Source organism: Mustela nivalis (assembly GCF_964662115.1).
Source record: "Mustela nivalis genome assembly, contig: HAP1_SCAFFOLD_1459, whole genome shotgun sequence".
Lineage (NCBI taxonomy): Eukaryota > Metazoa > Chordata > Mammalia > Carnivora > Mustelidae > Mustela > Mustela nivalis.
Window position 1 is genome coordinate 36366 of NW_028135205.1, and position 22523 is coordinate 58888.

At 39.8% G+C, this 22523-nt stretch overlaps 1 long non-coding RNA gene across 1 annotated transcript; it reads right to left on the minus strand.

Moving 5' to 3' along the window:
- Window positions 1-18696: 18696 nt before the first annotated feature.
- Window positions 18697-19433, minus strand: LOC309857861. The gene is made up of 2 exons (XR_014307945.1): window positions 19298-19433; window positions 18697-18799 (listed from the first exon to the last, which is right to left on the minus strand). It is a non-coding gene; the product is annotated as an uncharacterized lncRNA (long non-coding RNA).
- Between the last annotated feature and the right edge of the window lie 3090 nt (window positions 19434-22523).

A 22523-nucleotide genomic window follows, 5' to 3' on the forward strand; every position in this document is an offset into this window, starting at 1 on the left:
TACTACTCCCTTGACCAATTTTTAAAAATTTTCCAAACTGCTATTTAATGTGGAAACTACTTTATTCATTCCATAATGGGAATAGTTATGAAGTAATTTGAGCAGGGTCCATTGAATAGATTATGGCACTTCAGGATAACCATCTTCAAATTGCCAGAATCCATCTCTAGGAATAGAGCATCCTTTGCCAATATTACTTTTCAGTAGCTTGGGCTGAGAACTGTGAGTTAATTACAACTTGTCTAAATGAATTCATTTTTCTTTGTAGATTTAGTGATGATAAATATAAATTTAGCAACACTTAATATTGGCTAGGGTATTAAAAAGCCATAAACTTCGGGGTGCCTTGGTGGCTCAGTGGGTTAAAGCCTCTGCCTTTGGCTCAGGTCATGATCCCAGGGTCCTAGAATCGAGACCCGCATCGGGTTCTCTGCTCAGCAGGGAACCTGCTTCCTCCTTGCTCTCTCTGCCTGCATCTCTTCCTACTTGTAATCTGTCTGTCAAATAAATAAGTAAAATCTTTTTTTAAAAAGCCACAAACTTCATTAAGTATGTAAGTCAAAGAAAAGATATTACTCTTGGCTTCTAGAGTGTTCTCTAGACCACTGAGGTTGTTGTTGTTGTTGTTGTTTTCAGTTCTTAGCACTTATCTCCTTGGGGTATTGACAACATTCTAGTAAACCATGATCTTTTTACCATTTTTAATAGACATAATAGAAGAAGAGGTCAGAAATCATCAGTTTTCATAAAACTCATGAATCATAAACCTCCCCCCAAATCATATCTACTATCCATATGAATATTTACCTTACTCTTTTGCCAGAGTGCAGGCTTATGTCTGAGCTATTAGTTCAGGTACCTGGGCTGACTGAGAATGAGGCAGTGGAGCTATGCTGGTGCTTGCATTTTCAATGATAACATATCCTGGACTGAGCATGTCTTTGTTGTTTTTAAGATGAAAGCCATCTACAAACTAACAACTTGGACTAGAGGATGTGAAATTCAGATATCGGCATAATTAATTTCTGAGAGAATATAAAGTGGCCATGTAGTTCCCCTTCACTCTTAAGAGGGAATAAATGTGCAGGATTGGATTTTGAACAGTGGATAGTAATATGGAGAGCAATGGACAGTAATATGTAGAGCAAACAGATTTAATATGCAGCAAATTTGCTAATATAAATATCAAGTGTTTCCAAGAAGTAGCAAGATTGGACATATGTGGGAATAAGGAAGCAAGCACTATGGTGGAAGTGTCAACAAGTGTGGCCAGTGCTGCCACGGTATGCAGGCAAAGAGGTTGCACTTTCATCTCCAGATCATGGAATGTGCTAAGATAGACAGTAGCTTCCAGTGTAAACTCTTCTGGTTAGTTAATATTTTGTGAACACAGAGAAAGGGTTGGCCTATTTAGGACAAAGTTGGAAGTTATTGCAAAAAGGGTTTCAAAGAGTAGACAGCATTTTTCACTTTCCCAAGAGTTTCTGGAATTGTAAATTTAAGGCTATTGAAAAAAAGGAAATCTGCAGTACCTACATTGCTAAAAATCTTCTCAGTTATCTTTTAGTTTTTGACCTTAGTATAATTACATATTCCTTATTCTGGTTGAGGACAAAAACTATCCATCTAGTCCCCCAAAAGGTGGTTTCTTGGCAGAGTTGAACGGTCTTTTAGATGCTTTTTGCCAGTTAGTTTAAGAGGTATTTATAGTCCTCAGGTAAACAATTTAGATCCAAAAACATAGCAGCAAGTTATCTTTGTATTGAGTCAAGGATGGACTCATGGAGAAATTTCAGAACTTGAGATCATTTTTTTTAAACATATAGAGAAACATGAGGTGATTTTTTTTTAATCCCTAAAACTTAGCCATCCAAGTATTTTTTTAAAGATTTATATTTATGTATTTGACAGAGAGAGAGAGAGAGAGATCACAAGTAGGCAGAGAGGCAGGCAGAGGGGGAGAGGAAAGCAGGCTCCCTGCTGAGCAGAGAGCCCGATGCGGGGCTCGATCCCAGGACCCTGAGATCATTACCTGAGCTGAAGGCAGAGGCTTAACCCACTGAGCCTCCCAGGCGCCCCCCAGGATTTTTTTTTAATTAAAAAAGCAAATGCTGAATATCTGTAAGTGTGGTATACTAAGGAAGACTGCACATAAATTAAACATTGTGAAATGTTTGCTTATTGAGAGAATGAAGGGCAAAATGGTATTCTAATGGTTGCATGATATTTCATTGTGCTATAATCAAGCTTGAATGTTGGATAGTTAGGTGTCAGTAACATTAATAATGCGGCTGGTGGTGTGTATTATGGAGGGCATGTAGTGCATGGAGCACTGGGTGTGGTGCATAAACAATGAATTCTCGAACACGGAAAAGAAATTTTAAAAAACTGCTGTAAGTGACACACCTGAGTCTTGAATGAACAGAGTGTCTTCAGAGCCTGGGCTCTTAACTTCTTAATGCCTTACGTAATATAATACTCTTCAAAGAATGATGTTTTCGCCAAATCTTGAAGTTTTCATCCACCCCAAGCAGATGAGTGCAAATAAAGAACCCTTTGAACATGTAAAAAAAAAAAAAAAACAAAACAAAACAAAAAAAAAACAAAACATTAATAATGCAGCATCAGAGGCACAAAGGTTTAAAGGCATAAAGCCTTTTCTCATAGGTTCCTAGGAATTAAATTCCCTGGTAATGGAGTATGAGTATTTTGGGGATTCTCAATATATATACCAAATCCAAGGGATTATGTTGGCAATAAATCAAAATCTTTATTTTCATGCCATCTTTGCGAACATTGGATTTTCCCAATTGAAAAGGAAAGGGCTAATTTCATGGGTGAAAATGGGATTTTATTGTTGTTTAGACTTCTCTGTTGGTGAGGTGAACATTTATCTATATAGTTTGTTATGCAGTTAAATTTTCTCTTTAATGAATTTATTTATGTCCTAGGCCCATTTATCTATAGATTGAGGGAGTATTATTTAAATTGTTTTGAGAGTTACTAGTTTATACTAGTATAACTAGTTTATAGGTAATATTAGACACAGTTCCCATCCACTCCATTTTACTGAAAATGATTTTTCCCTGTTCTTTGTTTTTTGCACTGTGGCAATTTTTTAATGGAAATCTCAATTTTTTTAAAAGATTTTATTCATTTATTTGAGAGAGAGAGAGAGAGGTCACAGGTAGGCAGAGAGTCAGGCAGAGAGAGAGGAGGGAACAGGTTCCCCACTGAGCAGAGACCCCGATGCGGGGCTCAATTCCAGGACCCTGAGATCATTACCTGAGCTGAAGGCAGAAGCTTAACCCACTGAGCCACCCAGGTGACCAGAAATCTCAAATTTTTAAAGTTGAACCTAAATCTGTTGATCTTCCTTTGATTCAATATTTTGTTTTTCTTGATCTAAAGAATTGATTAATATGCATTTGAACTTCCTAGAGATATTTGTGGTTTTTTTAAAATCTCTGATTCTTTACTCCATCTGGATTTCATTTTAGTGTAAAGGATCTCATGAAATCTTGATGCATATGAGTCTATTCCCCCATTCCAGCATTATACAGACTCAGAGTATTTATCTTTTTTATTTACTATTTCCTATTGACAATTTAACCACTTGATCATTTTGATGTTTTTTCTTTTTCTCAATATGAAGCTAGTAAACGTTGCTCAGGGTAGTATACTCATCAATTTTTAAGCTTTTTTAGTCATTTTGTTGTACAGAGACACAGGGTCAGTGTGTGTTTCAAATGGATAACATTGTTAGAAATACTGTGTTTGTATGTGATAGTAACTGTACATTAGATCACTATTTCTTATTTGAAAAGTTATGCATATATGCATACTTGTGTGTGTGTATATATACACTTACACGCATATGTATTCATTTTAGAAAATATGCAAAGGTGATCCAAAAAACTCTCCATATTGCCACCACTTAATTAAAATTTAATATAATGTGTTTGTTTTTTTATCATGCATATATAGACACACAATCATACCACACATTTTGCATTATTTATTCACTTAAATAGCGCATAGGTTGACTGTAATATCCAGATCATGATCTAAAAAAACTATCTCTTTGGGCACCTGGGTAGCTCAGTTGGTTGAGCCTGCGATTCTTGGTTCTGGCTCAGGTCATGATCTCAAGGTTGTGAGATGGAGGCCCACATCAGTCTCCATGCGAAGTGTGGAGTCTGCTAAAAATTCTCTCTCTCACGCCCCCACTTCCTCTTACTCATGGTCTCTCTCTATTTTTTCTAAAATAAATCAATCTTTTTTAAAAATTAAAAAATATAAATAACCTATCTATTCAAAAATAGATCTAGATAAGAATCATATATTACTATGAAATCATAATTTTCACATGTTTATGTAAGGCTAGCTAACTGTCTGTGGTAGCTTTAAGCAATGAGTATTTATAGTAGACGTTATTCAGGTAGTCACACACAACATTGTGGACTATTTGAAAACTGTCAGTGGATAAGCTAGGACTTGGAATGTAGGTACTCTATTCCCTGAATCTCCCCTAAAAGGTGCTAAGTAAAGGACAAGTGAATAAAAGGTAATGACCATTCTGGCTTACTCCTAAGGAATAGCTTATATTGGTGCCATATGGATTTATGTAAGACATGTCTATTTTGTTCTAGGAAGTTGTGAAGTTCTTAGATACCAAACATCGAGAACACTATCAAGTCTACAAACTATGCAGTATGTACATGGCCAGATATTTTGCTACTATTGATATGAAACAGATCACTACATATAAGATGATTCAGTCTTCACATCTCATTTAATCATAAGTATTTGGTGGGTGATGGGAAGTGAGTTTAAAAATCTCCATCTTGCATTGGTTCTGTTTTGTAGGGGAAAAAATATCTCAATAGTATAAATGCCCTGTGGGGGGAGACAGGAAGCTTAAGTTGAGGCAGAGCCATTTTGGGTAGAATCTGCTCTAGTGGTGTTAGGTTTAGGAAAATACTTCTGCTTTCCCTGCTGGCTTGTGTTTTGAAGACAGACAATTCAAAAAATACATTTCCTAATTCACTAGGAGTTGGGTGAGAGGAGAGCAAAACCCAAATATGAAAAAAATCCAAATAGTCAATAAACAAGGGAAAATATGCTCAAAAACAAACCCTGTAGAAAAGAGATTATATCCCCACTTAGTATTCTGTCTTGTCTTTTCCTCTCCCTGTATATTAAACAGACATTTTCAGGAGGCAAGCATTCTGGTTGGCCACATTTACTTCTGCTCCGTAGTAATACGTGGTAATATGATGAGTAACCTACTATAAAATTAAAAGTAAGGCCTGTTAAGTCCAAATAAGTAGGGTTACTCAAGAGGGACAAACCACTGCTATCTCTGTTTTTCAGACCCTTAATATTCTTAAAAGCAACAAGAGCCAGTAAGAAAGCTCCTTTTAATGCTGGATAAGGGGGATGCCTGGGTGGCTCAGTTGGTTAAGCATCTGCCTTTTGCTCAGGTCATGATCCCAGTGTCCTGGGATCGAGTCCCAAATCTGGCTCCCTGCTCAATGAGGAGCCTGTTTCTCTCTCTCCCTCTGCTACTCCCCCTGCTTGTGCTCTCTGACAAATAAATAAAACCTTTAAAAAAAAGTTAAAGTGGATAAGGCATTTATAATAAAAAGTAGAACTTCTTCATAACTTGATCATTTACTGTGTTTATTAGGCATAGCTATCTGACCTATGTATTATTTATTTTAGGTGAAAGAGCTTATAATCCTAAGTACTTCCATGACAGGGTCCAGCAAATCGAGATTGATGATCACAATGTCCCCAGTCTAAGGTAAATTTCATGCCAAGATGGCTGTCAAAAGAAAGCTAAACATACTGGACTTGATTTTTTGGATTAATTTTAATTCAACTAAAAATTTTACATTTGAAATCAGTGAGATGGTGGCATTCGCCAAGGAAGTGGATGAGTGGATGTCTCAAGATGATGAAAACATCATAGTGATTCTCAAGATGACGAAAATATCGCACTGTAAGGGAGGCAAAGGTAAAAATGTTTTTTAATTTTTCTTTTTCTAAATAAATATTTATACATTAAAGTACAAGAAGAAGGTACATATTGTTATTAGTATTAAGAGTTGTTAAAATTTTGGAAGGGGCGTCGCCTAGGTGGCACAATGGTTAAGCACTGACTCCTGGTTTCAGCTAAGGTCCTGATCTCAGGGTGGAGAGATCAAGTCCTTCACCAGGCTCTGCACTCAGCACAGAGTCTGCTTAAGTTTCTCTCTTCCTCTGCCCTTCTGCTCCCCACCCTGCTCTCTCTCACTCTTTCTCTCAAATCTCTCAAATAGATGAATACATTTTTTTAAAAAAATAGTGAACATTGTTTGATGTTTGCTTCAAGACTAAAGGAAGAGAAGGAAAGGAAGTGGGGGGTGGAAGGTGACTACTAAAGGGAAGAAAATAGGAAAAACAAAGCTAAGAAAGATTGAGCATATTTTTTCTTGTTTATTAACTACTTGAGTTCATTTTTGATTTGCAAAAATATCTATGAAAATAAAAATGTTTAATTTTATTTATTTTTAAAAAGATTTTATTTATTTATTTGACAAAGATCACAAGTAGGCAGAGAGGCAGGCAAAGAGGGGGCTGGGGGAAGCAAGCTCCCCGCTGAGCAGAGAACCCAATGTGGGGCTTGATCCCAGGACCCTGGGATCATGACCTGAGCCGAAGGCGGAAGCTTTAACCCACTGAGCCACCGAAGTGCCCCAAAAATGTTTAATTGTAAATACTGTCAGAGCACTTTTTAAAAAAAATTTTAATAAACATATGATGTGTTTTTATTCCCAGGGGTACAGGTCTGTGACTCGCCAGGCTTACACATTTCACAGCACTCATCATAGCACATACCCTCCCCAATGTCCATATCCCCACCACCCTATCCCGTCCACACTCCCCTCAGCAACTCTCAGTCTGTTTTTTGAGATTGAGTTTTTTATGGTTTGTCTCCCTCCTGATCCCATCTTCTTTCATTTTTTCTTTTCCTACCCCCCCAAACCCTCCATGTTGTATCTCCACTTCCTCATACCAGGGAGATCATATGATAGTTGTCTTTCTCTGACTGACTCACTTCGCTAAGCATAATACCCTCTAGTTCCACCCACAATGTCACAAATGGCAAGATTTCATTTCTTTTGATGGCTGCATAGTATTCCTTTATATATATATACCACCTCTTCTTTATCCATTCATCTGTTGCTGGACATCTAGGTTCTTTCCATAGTTTGCCTATTGTGGACATTGCTGCCATAAATATTCGGGTGCACGTGCCCCTTCAGAGCACCACGTTTGTATCTTTAGGATATATACCCAGCAGCGCAATCGCTGGGTCATAGCGTAGCTCTATTTTCAGTTTTTTGAGGAACCTCCACACTGTTTTCCAGAGTGGCTGCACCAGCTTGCATTCCCACCAGCAGTGTAGGAGGGATCCCCTTTCTCCGCATCCTCACCAGCATCTGTCATTTTTCTGACTTGTTAATTTTAGTCATTCTGACTGGTGTGAGGTGGTATCTCATTGTGGTTTTGATTTGTATTTCCCTGATGCTGAGTGATGTGGAGCATTTTTTCATGTGTCTGTTGGCCATCTGGATGTCGTCTTGCAGAAATGTCTATTCATGTCCTCTGCCCATTTCTTTTTTTTTTTTAATTTATGTTTTATTTTTCATAAACCTATATTTTATCCCCAGGGGTACAGGTCTGTGAATCGCCAGGTTTATACACTACACAGCACTCACCATAGCACATAACCTCCCCAATGTCCATAACCCCACCCCCCTTCCCCCAACTCCCCTCCCCCCAGCAACCCTCAGTTTGTTTTGTGAGATTAAGAGTCACTTATGGTTTGTCTCCCTCCCAATCCCATTTCTTGATTGGAGTATTTGTTCTTTGGCTGATGAGTTTGCTAAGCTCTTTATAGATTTTTATACTAGCCCTTTATCTGATTTGTTGTTTGCAAATATCTTCTCCCATTCTGTCAGATGTCTTTTGATTTCGTGAACTGTTTCCTTTGCTGTGCAAAAGTTTTTGATCTTGATGAAGTCCCAAAAGTTCATTTTTTCCCTTGCTTCCCTTGCCTTTGGAGATGTTCCTAAAAAGAAGTTGCTGTGGCTGAGGTCAAAGAGGTTGCTGCCTGTGTTCTCCCCAAGGATTTGGATGGATTCCTTTCTCACATGGAGGTTCTTCATCCATTTGGAGTCTATTTTCATGTGTGATGTAAGGAAGCAGTCCAATTTCATTTTTCTGCATGTGGCTGTCCAATTTTCCCAGCACCATTTGTTGAAGAGGCTGTCTTTTTTCCATTGGACATTCTTTCCTGCTTTGTCGAAGATTAGTTGACCATAGAGTTGAGGATCTATTTCTGGGCTCTCTATTCTGTTCCATTGATCTATGTGTCTCTTTTTGTGCCAGTACCAAACTGTCTTGCTGACAACAGCTTTGTAAGAGAGCTTGAAGTCTGGAATTGTGATGCCACCAACTTTGGCTTTCTTTTTCAATATTCCTTTGGCTATTTGAGGTCTTTTCTGGTTCCATATAAATTTTAAGATTATTTGTTTTATTTTATTGAAAAAAATGGATGGGATTTTGGTAGGTATTGCATTAAATGTGTAGATTTCTTTAGGTAGCATAGACATTTTCACAATATTTGTTCCTCTAATCCATGAGCATGGAACATTTTTATATTTCTTTGTGTCTTCCTCAATTTCTTTCATGAGTACTTCATAGTTTTCTGAGTACAGATTCTTTGCCTGTTTGGTTGGGTTTATTCCTAGGTATTTATAGTTTTGGGTGCAACGGTAAATGAGATTGACCCCTTAATTTCTCTTTCTTCTGTCTTGCTGTTGGTGTATAGAAATGCAACTGATTTCTACGCATTGATTTTATGTCCTGGCATTTTACTGAATTCATGTACAAGTTCTAGAAGATTTGAAGTCTTTTGGAGTTTCCACATAAAGTATCATATCATCTGCAAAGAGTGGCAGGTTGACTTCTTCTTTGCCAATTTGGATGGCTTTAATTTCGTATTGTTGTCTGATTGCTGAGGCTAGGACTTCTAGTGCTATGTTGAATAGCAGTGATGATAATGGACATCCCTTCCATGTTCCTGATCTTAGTGGGAAAGCTCAGTTTTCTCCATTGAGAATGATATTGTGGTGGGCTTTTCATAAATAGTTTTGATGATATTGAGGTATGTACCCTCTATGCCTACACTGTGTAGAATTTTGGTCAAGAAAGGATGCTATACTTTGTCACATGCTTTTTCAGCATCTAGAAAAGTATTCATAGAAATACTATGAATAGAAAAGTATTCATCCAGTATTCATCCTGGGTATTCATCCTTTCTGATGAGGCATAATATTCCTTTATATATATGAACCTTATCTTCTTTATCTATTCGTCTGTTGAAGGGCATCTTGGTTCTTTCCACTGTTTGGTGACTGTGATGATTGCTGTTATGAACATTGGGGTACAGATGGCCCTTCTTTTCAATTCATTTGTATCTTTGGGGTAAATACCCAGTCGTGCAATTGCAGGTCATTGAGTAGCTCTATTTTTAATTTCTTAAGGAATCTCCACACTGTTTTGCAAATGCTTATGCTTTAAATTAAGATAAATGACTGAAGGTAAGTATGTATCTTTTCATGCTTCCTTGCCATACTTGACCTGATTGGATGATAGGATATGTACTGTGTCTGTGACTGTACACAGCCACAAGGACATGGAATCTGCAAAAGTGATTTTCAGATGGGAAAATACCAGTTATAGAGACCCAGGGATAGCCTCCAGACAGAACTGAAATGTTAACAGTCTTTACCACTGAGAGAAGGGCTGGTAATAGTAAGGATTTCCTTTAGCAAGAAGCCTTTATATAGCACAGCATGAGTTGGTAAAAAGTCTTTTTTGGAAGTACTTGGCTTAGAATGTTTTCCAAACTGAGCTGTAAAATAAGTTTAGTTGTTCATTGAAAAGAAAAAAAATAAAAAGAACAGGAAGTAGTATATATCTAAAGTTAAAGGGTAAGCTTGAAATTACACAAGTTCAGCATATACTGGCTAAGACAAAAGCTACAGATAAGTGTAGAAATAAAAGACACACTGTATTTTTTAAATCAAATTTTGTATAGCAGTGCAAAAATATAATTTAGAGTAAAACATAAATTTTGAGGACGAAATAACATGAAATCAAGGGTTTGCTTTAAAATGCTATAGGGAGTGCGTAGGTCACTCAGTTGGTTAAGTGCATGACTCTTCATCTCCGCTCAGATCTAGAACTCAGGGTCATTCATGGCTTCAAGCCCTCTACTGAGCTCTGTGCTGGGTGTGGAGCATACTTACAATTTACCTTAATGATACCTTAATAATATCCAATTTCTAGGGCATGTGGGTGGCTCAGTCAGTTAAGTGTTTGCCTTCAGCTTGGGTCATGACCCTGGGACTCCCTGCTCACTGGGGAATCTGCTTCTCCCTCTCCTTCTGCTCCCCTCCATGCTCTTTGTCTCTCTAATGCACACACACTCTCTCAAATAAGTAAATAAAATCTTTTAAAAAAACACACTCAAGCTGGCCGCAGAGACAAGAGCATATGTATCTTTGTGAGCAGTGTGTGGAGCTCAAGTACTTTCGTGATGAGGAGGCTACTCTCTGCCAGAGCACAGACCTTCCTTGAACTTAGTCACAGTTAAGCCTCCACCCCCAGACTGAGCTTTTCCACAGTCGTATTAACTATGTCTTGGTGAAAGATTGTAGCGCTTTCCCTGGGTCTGGTTAGGTGTCCTTGCAGTCGAAAGTGGCCTATAGGAGCAACATGTGCCTCCCTTCTCGTTCCTTCCCCACAGCACAGAATTCAGAATTTTTCTTCTAAGGGAGATATTCAGTCATGAGGCAGCAAACATAAGCATGCCTAGTCATATCATGGCATTCAAACAATGTTTCTTTAATTAATGATTCTCCCTAAATTCTTTTTTTTATTAATTTTTTATTTTTTATAAACATATATTTTTATCCCCAGGGGTACAGGTCTGTGAATTACCAGGTTTACACACTTCACAGCACTCACCAAAGCACATACCCTCCCCAATGTCCATAATCCCACCCCCTTCTCCCTAAATTCTATGTAAAAATAAAAACAAGAACAAAATCAGGAATGCTGAGGATGGACTTTTCACCTCCACTTAAATTGAGTCTTCTGTTGTTTTGCAGAGTAGATACGTTGGATATTTTGCAGATGTGAAAAATATCTACAACATGACTCTCCCTCCAAGAAAAACAGTCAAGATTGAAAAAATTGTTATTCATTCAATTCATGGTAAGTGATTTATGTGTCATTGACGAGTTGGCCAGGAGGTCCGTGTTCTGACTCTTGAGGCGTGGGATGGTTGCTCCCATGTGTGTACCAACAATCCCAACTCATGGCTGTCCTTTTATGCATCCTCGCGTGTAACGTCTCCCGGTGGAAGAGCCCAGAAGCCCTTAGATGTCCTCTCTTCACCAGTTTCTGAGGGCTCCATCCCCTTCTGTCTTCTATTCTCACTGCTGCCTTGGCTTCAGCCCAGGGTGGGCTTTTAAGAATAGGACCTCTGATGGAGAAGAGAGGAAGGGCTCATGAGCCCTGGAGACCACCTCTTCCTCATGTCCACCTCTAGTTCAGGGTTCATCTGGCAGCCCTGTACCATTTGCTCACATGAGCCTTTCAGAAACCTTCTTTTCCCTCTCATCATCCTGGTCTCTCCCTCTCCCCTCCCTCCTGCACTGTTAGTCCCCTCATCCCCAACAACTCGAGAGGTCTTGATATGTCTTAAATACACAAAGACAAATGTCTTTGATATGTCTTAGATATGTCTTGTGTCTTTGATATGTCTTGATATGTCTTAAATACCCAAACAACAAATGACATTTGTTGCCACAAATTCTCTTTTAGAAATAACTACCAAGCGCCTGCTTTGGGCAAGCCCCCTGCCAGTGTTTCTCTGCCCTCAGGAAGGAGAGGAATGAGTGTGCATGGATATAAAGAGCTGACCACAGTGTTGGGGCACACACAGACTGGACCCTGCCAGGTGAGGGTCAAGGCCAAGGATAGCTTCCTAAGGAGCACCACCCAGGTCTTCCTTACCAGAATCTACGTAAACACAGAAAGGGGGTTGGGAGAAACCTGGGGTCAGGGAGGTGGTGGTTGCGGGGGCGTCTCTCAGCGTCCTTGCTTCTATTAGTTATTACCAGGAGTAAAAATCCTGATCAGTTTTAAAAAAGAACTGACTGTTCTCCTGCTTCAGGAATGTCAGGAGAGAGGCTGGGACCTGCCATCATTCCGGGAGGCAGGAAAATTAGATCTTCCATCTCTGGGACTTAAGAAATGAAGGGAAAGGGAAGGGAGAACCATCCTTAAGTCTAATTCTCCATCAACCACCCCACTTCCTGCACAGCTCACAGGGGAGGGGGCAAAACAGGGCCACCTCTGTGGGGGTGGGCTGGGGCTTCACTCTCACTGCCTGAGGTGCAGCAGGGAGCAATGCTCTGGCTCCCCAAAGTTAAACTATGGCCCGTGTGTAGATGCGGGGTCCCTCATGAGTAGTATGGTGCCGGAGCCCTGGTATTGACCCCGACAGGCTTGTATTTTTAGCCTTCTGGGGAGTCCCAAAAAATAAGAGCTATATATATATATATATTTTAACATTTCATCCAATTATTCAGAAATAAAATAATCCTTTAAATATATATATAAACTGCATAGTAAAAAAAAATTAAAGTATAAAATGGTTTTTTCAAATTATTTCTATATCCCTTCCTCCCCACCACACACACAGAAGTGGTGGTGAGGAGTTTCAATGGATTACCACAATCGCGTTGCATCGGTTTCCAGCTTGTGAAAACCAATGTCAACCCAGGAGCATTGTTTCTGTGGGAAATTTTGTCTAGGTTTCCAAACAAGCATTGTGCAGGCAGACCCTTGAAACACGGCCCATTCGGGCAGAAGGCTGCTTGTGTATAAAAATTAGCAACTGTTGGTGAAAAGGCTTTGCAGACTGCGAAGTCCTCTAGGGAGTCCATAATGACCGTTTCCTTGGCTGAGTGTGAATTAGGAGGGAGAAGGTGTCGTGGTCATTATGGCTGACCTCACTCAGAATTCCAGGTGTTGCCACACGTCCCCAGGCAGAGCCAGGCTTGTCCAACAGGTGTCAGAAGGTAGGGGACAGCAGTTTTGCTCTGTTCCCTTCTCACATTCAGTGGGGTCCTGCAAAAAGAGTCGGCCACTTTATTCTAGACCAGGAAAAGCATCATGGTTAGCAACCGGAGCACTTTCTCCCACCGAGAAATATAAACGCAACCATAAAACCAACTCAGGGCAGGAGAGCCAGAATTGCGTTGAATGTATGCTCTGAATCAGTTTCTTCTTTGTTAACAATGGGACCAAACGATATCTATACAGATCCCCATGAGTATTAACCGTTCCAGACAGACAAATAGACATTTGGTCCAGTGGAATTTTAATGTATTTTCCTAACATGAATAGTAAGAATGGGAATTGTTTCTCAAAATTCTAAGCTGAAAAATGTTTTTAATAAGTTCTAGAATTTTGTATGTTTCTCAGTCTGATATTATACCCTTAAGACTGTGACTTCTCTGCTAATATTTTAAATTTTATATAAACTGCAGAAACATTCTTAAGACTGGAAGGTGCAAAGATATAGAACAGAGGAGCTAACCCAAATGCATAAGTACTGCAGAAGAAAACTGGGAGAGGGTTTCATGGGTTTGGTTTGCTAGTCTCAGGCTAACAAATAGATTCTAAAAGTCCAGTTTGAGATGCTTCATGTAGACTTCCAGACAAAGTTGTAATCCTAGCAGCTGTTCAGTACCATGTGGGTCCAGACTTCAGAGCCAACCTCCGAAGGGCTACATGGTAAGTTACCAGTCATTCTGCACCCATGTAAATAATCATCCCAAAGCAAATGACACCAGCATGCATATATATATATATATATATATATATATATATATATATATATATATATATATAACTTATTATCCTCTTATCGCATTCTTAGCTTGCCCAACAAACTGTACCCTCTAGGCTAAGAAGTTCTGTTAGCCTTTGGGGTTGGACACTCTTGGTGCCCCATCAAGATCCCATTGGATCCCTTCCACCAGCTCTGTGATCCCCCCCCCCCCAGCCTCCATCCCCTTTACTATAATCCTTGAAGAATTACTACTGGAGCCAACTCATTTATTTAGAGCCCCAAATCCCTGAGAGTGTCACCACCCTGTTGGGACAGCCCATATGCAATGACTAGCAGCTGTACAAAAACTCAACTCCTTTGCTTCCAAGTGTGACAAACTCTGCAGTATAATTTACACCAAAGAATTCCCCAGGGTTCAAGCAGAATCTGCTGAATCCCACCCTTCCTTGGCTCTTATGAAGAAATTCCTCCTAGGAGCACTTCCTTCATAAATCACCCGGAGTTTTGGTTTAGGGTCCACTTCTGGGAGAACTCAACCTGTGATCATGCATTTCTTTATATTGAGGTGTCGTATTTATAACACTGTATCTCCTTGGTCTCTGTCAGGTGATCTGTGTTGCAAACTGCATGAGTACAGAGACCATTGTTCATTCATCTTTGAATCCCCCAGATCCTGACACACAGAGCTCAGTAGATCTCTGTGAAGTTGACTTAAACGAAAATGTATCTGGCATGTCTCATCACACCTGTCCAGCCCCCCTCATCCACTTCTCCAATTTTATTCCCCACCTCTCTGTCTGTCCATAAATCATCTCTAGCAACAGTGGCTTTCTTCCCCTTTTCTTGTTGTTGTCATTCTTTTATAGTAACGATTCTCGGACTTCTAGATGTTTTCTCCCCCTTACTTTTATAAACATTTTCTCTATTGAAATATACTTGACACAAAATGTTGCATTCATTTTAGGGGTGCCTGAGTGGCTCAGTTGGTTAAGCCTCTGTCTTCGGCTCAGGTCATGATCTCAGGATCCTGGCTCTTGGCTTAGCACAGAGCCTGCTTCCCCCCTCTCTCTGCCTGCCTCTCTGCCTACTTGTGTAAATCTTTTTTTAAAATGTTACATTCATTTTAGATACATAAACTATACATTATGTTATGCTTACAAGTGTGGCTACCATCCCTCCCCATACAACACTATTTGAGTGTCACTATGTTTCCTATGCTGGACCTTTTATCCCCCAAGACTTACTCATTCCATGCTTGGAAGCCTATATCTCCCACTCCTACATCTGTTTTGTGCCTCTCCCCACTTGCCTCCCCTCTGGCAACCATATGTTTGTTCTCTGTATTTACAGGTCTGGTTCTACTTTTTGTTTGCTCATTTTTGTTTGTTTTATTTTTTAGATTCCACAAATAAGGAAATACTTTTTGTATTTGTCCTTTTCTGGTCTGGCTTATTTCACTTAGCATAATACCCTGTAGGTCCATCCATGTTGTCACAAGTGGCAAAATCTCATTCTTTTTATGGGTGAATAATATTCCATTCTATGTATAAATACACACCACCTCTTTATTCATCTATCGATGGACACTTGAGTACCTCCACGTCTTGGCTATTGTAAATAATGCTGCAGTAGACATAGAGGTGCAAGCACTGTGGGCAATACTATAGAGTTTCCTCATGAAATTAAAAGAATTACCATATGACCCAGTAATTCCACTACTGGGTATTTACCCAAAGAATATGGAAACACTAATTTCAAAAGCTGTATATATCCCCTATGTTTATTGCAGCATTATTTACAATAGCCAATACATGGAGGCAATCCAAGTGTGTCCTGAGGGTGTATATAGCTCTTCAAATTGGTGCTTAATATTCTTTAGGTAAATACCTAGTAGCAAAATTACTGGACTATACAGTAATTCTCTTTCTAATTTTGTGAGGAAATTCCATACAGTTTTCCACAGAGGCTTGTAGTTTACTTTGAATCAGCTGTAACATTTTACTGTTTTTTTTTTATTAATTGATGACTCAAATAAAATTTTTGACATGTATTTAAAAAATGCAAGGCACAGGACAGTGCTGTGGTATGCAACAATTTCTGTAACACAGAAGTGGGGAATTATATGTATTCATATTTGTATGTACATACATATATAAAAATACTCTGGGAGAGTATTCATATTTGATTATATGTGCATAAAAATGTTCTCCATTTGAAGCTGGACAAGTAAACAGGTGGGAGTAGGTGAGCCAGACTCTTCACCTCATGTCTTTTTTACCTTTTATATTATAGAAATATGCTTTATTTTAAGAGGTTTAAATGTGTGGGAATTAAGCTTGTAAATCAGTGCCCTTTCCTGTCATGTGATAAGTATTTGAATTAATTTAGTTCTATATTTTCACTAATTTCTGGTGAACATCAGTTCTGCAAAGGAGTTCTGCAACTGGAATGGGATGGGATGGCATGGGGTGGAGGAAGTAAGGCTCAGACATGATGATGCTTAATGCAAATTCATAATGTGGTCCTACAATGCAAATAGAATCTGAACATCAAGAATGATTAACATATGACTCTGTTAGAGTATTTTTTTAGTTCTGTACATTTACTTCTATGCATATTTGTGACATTCCTCTTTAAAAGAAAAGCAGAATTAATTGAAGGCTTGAGAAACCAGCCTTTAAGAACTCCTAAAAAAAGGGTTCGTCTGAACCGAATAGAGAGCAAGAAACCATTTGTCTATAGATGTATCGAGAATGCCACCAGAATATTTGGATGCAGCTGTCTAATATCTAACTCCAGATGAGGGTAAGAGGAAATTAGACTGTTTAAGACCCATTGTCGGATGTCTGAAGCAAGCAACATATGAGCAGGAAAGGTGGCAAGTTACCTGATTTTTTTCTAGAAAGGTGAAGAGAAGAAATTCTGTCTCAGAAGCTAAACTGTATGTCCCCCCCCCTCTCCAGCCTTATAAATTGACCTTTAGGAGACAAAGTTGGGCTTAAAGCTTTGTCTTTTAAAGACGGAATCCAAGCAAGACCCAAATGATTCACTATTGACACACTGTTAGCTGTCATAATTTTCTCTTTAATCCATAATGTTAATCGGTGAGACATTTTGCTCTTTGTTCTAACGAGCCTAACTTTATTTCCTTCAGGTGTAGGAAAAGGCAATGGCACTGATCTCAGCAGAGCCAGATCATCTTTTTCGGCTCTGCTTCCAAAAACTGTCAGGTAAGAGATAGCATGCAAACTGGAAATTCTGGTGTTTGTTTCAAATCTCAATGTCAAACCAGCATGTTAAGTGTTAGCAGTGTCCCAAGTGACTCTGCCTCCGATATCCTATGGGACTGCACTGAGAGAAGTTACTCAAGAGTGGCCGGAAGGGGACATATATACCTCTTTCCCCTAAGCGATGGGACCTGGTAGTCTGTTTTCTTAAATGTTGAAGTGCCTTGGACTATCCTAAAGCAAAAAGAAGCTTTACCAGGTCTTAAGAAATACAAACCCTCCAAATTCTCTCTCCAGGTTTGTGTCTCTTCTCCTATTACTTCCCCACCACCACTCCTTGCCCTTTGTCCCACAGAAGGCACACACCCAGACCCGATCCTTGACTTCTGTTCTTATCTCTGCACACACTCTACTCTTGGTTCTGCTCATCCATTCCCCTGCCGCAAACTATTACTTTTTCTTCCATCCGCTCGCACAGACTTATGAGCAGCCCCCACGTGGTAGGTGCAGGACACCTACCTAGACAGCTTCTGCCCCAACGATGGAACTGTGTGTGTCAATCCAGATTTGTCAGATGAGCTTTCCCTCTGCTTCTGCAAGTGACACCAGAATTCTCTCACTGAGGCCTCACGATGTAGAATCCTGGAGTCTCTCCTGGCCGTGCCCCCACATCCAGTCAGCACTTCCTATTGATTTTACCTTGGGAATCTCTCCTCACTCTCTCCATTCCTTTCTGTTCCCATTGTCACGCCCAGTCCGGCACCTCATTTGCTCATGCCTGGATTTCTACAGTGGTCTCCCTACCTGTCCCTTCTCTTCATGCTATACAGTGTCGAGAGACTGGCAATATGCAGGTCTTTCTCTGCTCCTACTTGAAAAGCAGTAAGTGGAGCAGAAGAACAATGCACTCTGTGCCTCTAGTCAAAGCCAGTCAGTATCTTTGGCTCAGTATATCTGCAAAATAAAGACCACATCTCCCGGGTTGAGAGGATTAGGTTAGATAATGTATGTGAAGTTGCTTTGTGAGCTATAATCACTGTTATAGGTGATAACTGTCGGGCCACTTTGTCACATAGGAATTGCCCCGCCCCCATGCTTCCACAATTTTTCTTATTTCCTGGCTCTTGAACCTTTTAAGATATTTTCCTATCCTACCTGAGACCTGAGCTTATTTCCTTCAGTAACTTGACCTAGAGACTCCATTCCAGGTAGACGGGGTGCCTTCTGGCCCTTGGGACTCAACACTCTCATTTCTGTTTCATGTGTTCCATGTCTTTCCTCTCCCTCCCCCACACCACCAGTCTGGACAGCATTCTCTTTCAGAGCTCCTCGTTTATACAAATACTTGCACACACACTTGCACTACTGTGCAAGGGCCAGTTACAAAGAAATACTCAGGATAGCCCCGAAGTCCTTCATTCCAGAAACATGGCTAATCTTTGGTCACTCCATCCAGTTGTTGGCTATGGACAAGGCCTATGAGACCATCAGCAAGCACCTTTTTAATAAAACATGACCAATCACATACTGTTTTTTGAATGTGAATGCCAACTTTAAAACTGAGCTTCGTAGTGTGTCCCGGCATCTGCAAATCAAATGACACACGTTCAACAGTGACATTTAAATTCTGAAGGAAAAGGGAATATTTCACTTTTCAGCAGTGTAGTACCATACCCTCCAAACATGTTGGCCTTTTAAAAATGTAAACAGTATTCCAACTTAATAGAAACAATGATTCACATTTATTTATATGTGTAATGGCTGCACTCTGAGACCAAGTGTAAATGATAAATCCAGGAAGCCTCAATAAGCAAACTGAACTTCTCCATTTATCCACCCATTAGCTAGGGTTACGGTTCTGAGTTCCGTGTGAACATTCAGAGATCATTCATGGTGCGGAAACAGCATGACAATCCATGGACTTTGAGGATAAGGCCACAGTGGTTCTCAACACTAACCCTATATTTTACATAATGAAGAATGGGGGACTTGAGGATTTCTTGGTTTCTATAAATTGAGGGCAGGAGTGCCATTCTGCCTTACACAGATCTTGGAGATTAAGCCATTTCTACTAGAGCCATACCTGTTATTTTGTACAAAAGATGTATGGAACCAAAAGAAAAATGGACAGTTGTCATATTTAGGAAGATCCTAAAATTTAAAAAAAAAAAGTTAACTTTCATAGTAAAAATGATACTAAAAACTAATTCCAAAGAGATTAAAATTTCTCCTTTTCCCTCCTTTCTATATATGTTGAACAATTAGAGCCCTTAGACACACAGCACTTAACGTCTATAACCCTCCACTCACGGCACAAAGGAGACTTTAAGAAATGGCTTTTTCTTGCCATTCCTATCAAAATTTAAAGAAAGGTGGTTTTTTTCTATATAATTAGACAATAGTCCTCCAACCTAGTTTACATCATGCTGACCGGAGACCGATGCCACTTTATGTCCAAAGACCTCATCCATTTCTACAAGCAGCAGTTACACGGATAGTTGACTGTCAGTATTAATGACAACAATACCCACACATGAGAGAGTTTTCATCTCATGGCCCTTGAAAATCACAAAATTAAGCAACACTGCCCAGGCCAGTACTACTTGTAGTGGAGCTCCTTCTTCAGACCACTGACTGAGCGAGTGTTCAGACCAGCTTCAGGGATCAAAGGGGAGCCATCTGGTATGGGAACCACCGAGGTCACTTGCTTCCACACACATACCATTTCACTATTGAACAGATTCTCGCATAACAGGGAGCAAGCAGGGGATGGAGGGGGGCACAAACTTTAACTTGATCAACACTGTTAGTTGTTGGCAGTTCTGCTTGAGGATTTCAATAGGAAAACAAAACCACTGAAGCTAAGAAATTTGTTATGTAAAGAATAACACTTGTACACTTTGTGACTTCTCAGCAGAAGTTACACACTCATGTTCAGAGTAATGACAATGGCAAATATTCTCATTTTTCATAAGCTAAATATAAGATTAAAAATACTATTTAAGGGGTACCTGGAAGTCTCAGTGGGTTAAAGCCTCTGCCTTCAGCTCAGGTCACGATCCCAGGGTCTGAGGATCCAGCCCCACATCTGGCTCTCTGCTCTCTGCTTGGCAGGGAGCCTGCTTCTCTCTCTCTCTCTGCATGCCTCTCTGGCTACTTGAGATCTCTGTCAAATAAATAAATAAAATCTTTAAAAAACAAAATTAATAGTCTCCCATTTCAAAATAACTTTCTAGTTAGTAAACTGGGAAATCTTTTTTTTTTTTTTTTAACTGAAGATTATTATTCCAGAGAAACTTCTTCCCTATCTAAAAATTCGTTCCTGAGTCTGGAAGTTCTCTAGAATTCTAGTTCTTTAGTACTTGAAGGAGGACTGAGTTAGTGGGAATAGTAGAAATAGCCGCTGAGGACTATGGGTCTTGCTTGTGGGGGACAAGAGCTCTCTTGCAGACTCTGCAGGGAAAAGGGTATCCGGTGTCAGCAATACAAACACAGCTCTGTCAGAGCCACGCCACTTATTTAGGCTTCGGTCTCCATGAGGGAGTTCCTTGGGACGCTGGGCTGCTACAAGCTGTGGATACCGCGGTTTGCGGAGATGGTGCGACCTCTCTGTGAACTGGCTAAGGGAGGACTCACTATGGTAGAGTGGACAGCTGAGGCAGAAGGAGCATTTCGGGAATTACAAACAGCCTTACTGACTGCCCCAACATTGGCCATCCCAGATGTTACCAAGCCCTTCCACTTGTATGTGCCAACTGAGGCACAGGAGAGGGACTAAGACTAACCCTGGTTGGCCTTCTGTGCTTGAAACATGTTTCTTCTTTCCTAGGCTTTACCTTCCACGAAATGAAATCGATAATCCCCATGGGAAAAAAAAAAAAAAAACATGGAAAATCTATCGTGAGGAGTTTGCATTCGAGCTGTATTTTGATGAAGTGAGATACTAGAATCCTGTTCTCCACAATCCCTGCCACACATTTAGGTCTCCTAACCGTCCTTCCTTGCATGTGTACTTACAGTACATTTACATACACATTTTTGACACCTTAAGTATATACATTATAAAAGGTTAGTGGTCCTTTTTCTTTCCTGAAGGAGGTATGCCAGAGTTGAGAGAACTACTGTTCCTGGGGACTGTGTGCCAAAGTTAAGAGTTTAAAAGAACTTTCATATCAAAATAACATTTAAAATGATTCCTCACAATATTGCGTGAGGTTTATTATGTATTTTGGGGTAAGTAGTCCCTGCTACTTAGTCATTTCTAAGCTATTTAACAAACCTCCGATTGGCACAAGTACGAGGCTTGAGCCCATAGGAACTATAAACAGTCCCCGCTGAGCTTGTGATACAAGCTTCAATTACACAGGCAGTCCTTGGAGGACAAGAGAATCTGGGTAAACATAAGCAGACATTACAGCAGATTCTTTCTCTTTGTAACATCACCGGGAAGTCAAAGGAAATGTCTGCCTATAAAAGTACAGCCCCTGACACAGACTCTGCTCCCAGCCAACTTCATTTAAATGTAGGGAACTCTGTGAAGGTCATCTTTTCACTATAAACACTGGTTAGTCCAGTGTCCACAGGGAATCCTATGCTCTTCGTTGCTGTATGTTGTTTTATTCTAAGTACCTTAACGTCATTATGTATATGCTTATATATTTATATATTATATAAATAAAATATCCTTATTTATGAACATGCCTGGATGCAGGTGCTCTTTTTCCCTCCAAATAGCCCTCAAAGGGTCTCAGCTACCAGTGCAACAGCCCATCTAAAGGCTCTTTAGGAAAAGCTCTGACTACATTACTTGCTGTAATTCGTGTTACAGAAACACATGTTGCCGCTAAACAGTTTGTACTGTTCCCTTGAACATGCACGCAGCCGTAAGCCAGAGGGGCAGACCAGGTGGCAGACTTATGGACAGGGGGCAGGGGTGGGGGGTAGATACTTAGCTGGCACTAAGGAAGCAAACCCCAATTTTCAAGACTTGCTTTTTGAAAGAAGATTACAGTTAGGGTTCCTCTTCCCTAACCCTCCAAGATGCATCCAAATTCCTGGCCATTGAGTTGCTACACTCTTGTGCTTTTGCTCACATAAGGACAATTTACAGGCTTGCCTCCTTACATCCTGACATAAATAATTCCTTGAACAACTCGAGAATCTTACATCATGGTACATCAGAATAATACTGTTTTGTTTTTGTTTTGTTTTGTTTTCAAATAGATTGGACTACCCTGGAATAGAATTATCCAAAACATAATAGGAAATATAGCTATTTTTAAAAAATAGAACAGTTTCCTGCTACATCA